Below are 5,256 nucleotides of genomic sequence, written 5' to 3'. Positions count from 1 at the left end.
GGAGAGTGCATTTTAACTATGTTTATCTTATAAATAAAACACCATCAACATTGTTATCTAACAAGACACCCTTTGATGCACTCTACAAAGGACCACCACATTTCACTATCTTAAAGTTTTTGGTTGTAAGTGTTATGAAACTGTAGTACACCCTAAGCAAAAATTTGAAACTCGGACAATTCCTTGTGTTTTAGTAGGATATCCTTGTGGTAACAAAGGTTACAAATTGTATGACATGCAATCTAAAAAACTCTTTATCAGTCGTGATGTTAAATTTTGTGAAGATGATTTTCCTTCTTCATCAGCTTCACAAACTTTAACATTAGCTCTTTTAACTCCCATTTTACCACTTCATGATTCATCCTACTCAAACATTCATATTAGTCCTCTCCCACATTTTATTCCTGCACTTACTTCTTTGTCGTCTCCTCTACCTTCTATTCCTTTTCAAGATTCACCCACTAATTTTGATCTTATCATATCTGATACATTAGTTCCACTCCGATGTTCTACTCATATAAAACAATCTTCAGCTTGTCATAATGATTATGAGATGTCTTCTGGAGCCAATCATTTAACCTCTAGCTCAAGTCCCAACAATAGCACCAGGTATCCCCTTCATGATTACTATAAGACCCAAGCCTCAATGGAAAGTTTAAAATCTAATTTTTTCTTTTATGTTGAACTTCTAATATTTTGTTGAGGGTCTTAGAGACCAAATTTGGAGATGAGGTAGCAGACAAATATACTTGGAAATAATAGAACAACTTAGGAAAAATATAAAAAAAATGATAGAAAATTAGAAATATGGTCAAAGTCAACTTGAGGGTAATTTGACCATTATACCCTCCCTTCTAGTAACATAGGATTAAAAGAAGAAAAAGAAAAATAAAGAGGAAAAGGAAGAGAAGGAAAAATGGCAGAAAAGAAAATAATAGAAATAGGGAAAGAGAAAATTCTATAACGAGAAGGAAAGTTCTAGATAGAGAAGGAAAGCTCTAGAGAGAGAGAGTGAGGTAACCGCCGGCCACGAGGATTCCGGTTCCGGCCGAGCCTTCTTCATAAAATCTTCACAGAATCAGGAAAGAACAATTCTCTCAAATCGTCCAAAACCGTCAAGGATCGAAGAAAATCCGTAGGTAAGTTCTTGAACGGTTGTTTTCAGATTTTCCTCAGATTTGTTAGAAATATTGAGAGTTAGATTTCGAAATTCGAGTATGTTAATCTAGAAAAGATTGCTGATTGATTTGGATCGAAAAGAGGAGTTCCAACTTTCCATCAATGATGTGAGTATTGATATCTCTTTTCAATTTTGGACTGAGTTTATTACAAATGTGGTTAGAAATAAATTACAAGAAAAATAGCTATATGTAGATGAGTATGAGGTCTATAAATCTAGTGAAGGAATCATATTAATCCAAATTATAGAAAGAAATACGAAAATGCAAAGAAAATAGGAAATAATCGGTTTTCTAGAAAATCGCAGAGATGTGAGGAAGAAGACGAACGACGAAGGGACACGTGTCAGGAAAAGAGAGGGTCGCGCATCGCCGAAATGGTTGACACGTGTCCGGCGTGTATTGGCAGAGAAATTCAATGAAATACTTCGCGTCGGGCAGGATTCGAACGCCGGCAGTCACTACCCGAGTCGTCGATTGATGACCTGCGCGCAACCTGGATCACCGACCCGGCTTTGCGTTGCCATGAGTCAGCGTAAAAGAATTCAGATTTCCAGCGCGTGCTTCTGATTTCGAACCGATGACCTCGACCTCGATTGACCGTTCAGTGGGCGCCACATGGCAATACCTCAACGCGCGTCTTCCCTCCCTCATGCGCGTTCGTACGCGCGTGTGGCCGTGCGCGTGTAACACCTTCCCAGGCACGTGAACGCGCGTGAGGTTCTGTTTTCAGTCTGTTCGACTTCTGTTTGCCCGATTTCCCTTTCGATTCCAACTCTGGCCCTATTTTTATATATAATAGGACTTCAATGAGAAAAATCAGTATTTGTGGACACGCTATTGGTATAGAAATGCTCAACGAAAAACACGCGTCAATCAGGTAAGTCACCACACGAAACTTTAGGAAGAAATACTTGTAGGAGTCGCTTGGTTATGCATGCATGCTAGTTTAATTACCTTAGGTGGTAGCTTTCCATGATTGAATGTATGTAATTTGGTTGTTAAGAGTATGGATGTATTATATGAAGTATTTTGAGAATTATCTGAGTGTTGCAATTATGCTTTAAGCTTTTGCTTTATACGTATATGTTTAATTCATGCTGAAAGGAGGATGGGAACTTATGAACTCTGAGCTCCGGGACTTGATGGATATTATCGCCTCGTTGAGCATGTATGTTTACTTTGCATGAATTTTCTATGATGATGTTGGATGATAGATGTGTGCACACTCATTAATTCTCATCGACCCACATGTTTGATAAAGTCTAGGGATTTGTGTTAGAGTGACAAGTCACTATGTATAGACTTAACCCTTTCCTAGGAGCTTAAGAAACAACCACGACACACAAAGCTCCTCTAAAGTACCCTTAGGCTACTTGTGTGTGAATGGTGATATAGCTTCGTGGGGGACCAGTGGTTTCTTGATCAAGACTTGACTGCTCGATAGCTGTTTTAGCATGGGAAAAAGGAGACCCACGTCGTAACTGACCATTTAGCTGGATGGGATACGGGAGGTAGCCCTCCCAAATACAGGGGGATTTACCATGGGACTATGGGGTTACAGCTCACTTCCTAGGTAAGACACCGGGTAATCTCAAAGCCATGCCGAGGTAGCCACTCGCAGAGCACCAGTCAAACACAGGTTAGCATAAAGGAACTCTAGGGGTATAAATGAAAGGACGAAGACCAAAGAAGCCCCAAAGGGCAAGTTCCAAGGGGCAAGACCTAAAAAGCTAAGACCTGAATTAGATGTCCTAGAGCCAAAGAAAAAAGCCGTGGAAGTTTGTCAAAATTTGGATGCGATAAGAGCCTACGAGTAGAAGGCTTACTGAGTATAATTTTTATACTCATTTCTTTTACCCTTGTTTTTTCAGGTACCAGTCAAGGTGGAGGAGCGTTCGAGAGCTGTGCGGTCACAGAGGGGGTCGTTTTGGAGCGTCAGTCCCTTGTCGGTCTATTGGAGTCTTTTGTATTTCATTTTACAAATCTTCTCTTCCTTTTGTTTTAATTGAATGGTATTTTTATCTTTTATTTTACTCTTATTTTCTTTCTTTTCTTTTTTTGTTTATTTTTTATTTCGTCTTTTGGGTCACGGTCCGAGTTTTTGACCTCGAACATCGGGTCATGACAATTACCTTTCATTCTCTCATTTTTCTCCTACTCAACGTGCTTTTCTAGCTCTTATTACATCCCATACAAAACCTAAAACCTATGATGAGGTAGTTGGCGACCCATTATGGCAGCAGGCTATGAATGATGAAATTGCATTCTCTCATTCCTCTACCACCTGGCCATAAAGCTATTGGCTGTCGTTGGGTGTACAAGATTAAACCCAACTCTGATGATTCTGTTGAATGTTATAAAGCTCGACTAGTAGTAAAGAGATACACTCAAGTTGAAGGTATTGATTACAAAGAAACATTTTCTCCTACAGCGAAACTTACTACACTTTGTTTGCTTACTCACTATTGTCCCTACTCGAAAATGGTTCACTCATCAGTTGGATGTTCAAAATGTCTTTCTCCATGACAATGTAAACGAGGAAGTCTATATATCTTTACCACTAGGTATTCATCGGCACGGGGAGATTACAGTATGTCGGCTCCATAAATCTCTTTATACTTTAAAATAGGCTTCTTGTAGTTGGTTCTCCATATTCTCTACCACTATACAAAATGCAGGCTACGCTTAGTTCAAAGCAGATTACTCTTTATTTACTAATAGTAAAGGTACTTCTTTCATGATAGCTTTTATTTATGTTGATGATATTATGTTGACAGACAATAATCTCAAAAAAATTCAACATCTCAAGACTAGTTTACTCGAGAAATTCCTTATCAAAGATTTAGGGAATTTGAAATATTTCCTAGGCATTGAATTTTCTAGGTCTAGAAAATAAATTTTTATGTCGCAAAGGAAGTATGATATTCTCTTTATTTACTAATAGGCATTGATATTCTTGATGACAGAGGAGCACGTCCAGAAGAATTTCCTATGGAGCAAAATCTGAAACTTTCTTTAATAGAAGGAGAGAAGTTGATGATCCAAGTAAATACAGACGGTTGATTGGCAGATTAATATATTTATCTATTACTAGGCCTAATGTAGTGTATTCAGTTTGTATGCTTAGTCAATTTATGCATGAACCAAGAAAACCACATTGGGAGGAAGCTCTTTGAGTTTTGAGATACATCAAAGGTACAATTGGTGAAGGACTTGTATTACCATCTGAAAACAATTTATGATTACAAGCATATTGCGACTCAGACTGGGGTGGTTGTCGAACTTCCAGACGGTCAATTTCTGGGTTCTGCATTTTTCTTGGAAATTCAATTATTCCTTGGAAGTCTAAAAAACAAACCAATGTGTCCAGATCATCAGCAGAAGTCGAGTATCCAGTTATGGTAAATACTTGTTTAGAGTTAACTTGGTTAAGATACATTGTTCAAGATGTGAAAGTTCCACTATTCGAACCAGCATTATTGTATTGTAATAATCAAGCAGCATTACACATAGCAACCAATCAAGTTTTTAACGAACGTACGAAATAAATTGAAATAGATTGTCATATAGTTCGAGAAAAATTACAAGATGGAATCATCAAACCATGTTATGTTTTGACTAAAATTCGATTGTCAGATATTTTCACTCAAAATTTGGGAAGACATCAATTTGATTTTTTTTAAAGACAAGTGGGGTGTGATTGACATATACTCCCCAACTTAAGGGGGAGTATTAACATACAATATTTGAAGAATATATTATAATAATTAGTTGTGGAATATATCTCAGATATTCTTAATGAGTTAATATTTTTTCTTTTATGATTTGATTAGTACTATGTTTTATTTTATTCTCAAGATTTAGTTGTTTATATTTTCCCTTATTTTTAGGGAGTAGTTTGTAACTTGTATCCTATATAAATGTTGTGAATATTAATGAAGATTGCACTCTCGATCCCAATTCTATTTCTCATTCTTAACACAACTCAAAGTCAGAAACAGAACTAAGTACTACTGACAAAAACAAGAACAAAGAAAAGAAAGAGTGCGGTATCCTAGCATATCAAGGACACGAT

General features: G+C 37.2%; 1 long non-coding RNA gene across 1 annotated transcript; it reads left to right on the top strand.

Moving 5' to 3' along the window:
- Nucleotides 1-1,800: 1,800 nt before the first annotated feature.
- LOC111472526 lies at nt 1,801-3,141 on the top strand. Its single transcript, XR_002715439.1, has 3 exons — nt 1,801-1,898; nt 1,981-2,058; nt 3,053-3,141. It is a non-coding gene; the product is annotated as an uncharacterized LOC111472526 (long non-coding RNA).
- The last annotated feature ends 2,115 nt before the right edge of the window (nt 3,142-5,256 follow it).

This window comes from Cucurbita maxima, unplaced genomic scaffold (assembly GCF_002738345.1).
Source record: "Cucurbita maxima cultivar Rimu unplaced genomic scaffold, Cmax_1.0 Cma_Scf00077, whole genome shotgun sequence".
NCBI lineage: Eukaryota > Viridiplantae > Streptophyta > Magnoliopsida > Cucurbitales > Cucurbitaceae > Cucurbita > Cucurbita maxima.
Note: the sequence above shows the minus strand (reverse complement) of the source record. Positions and strands in the feature narration are given on the sequence as shown.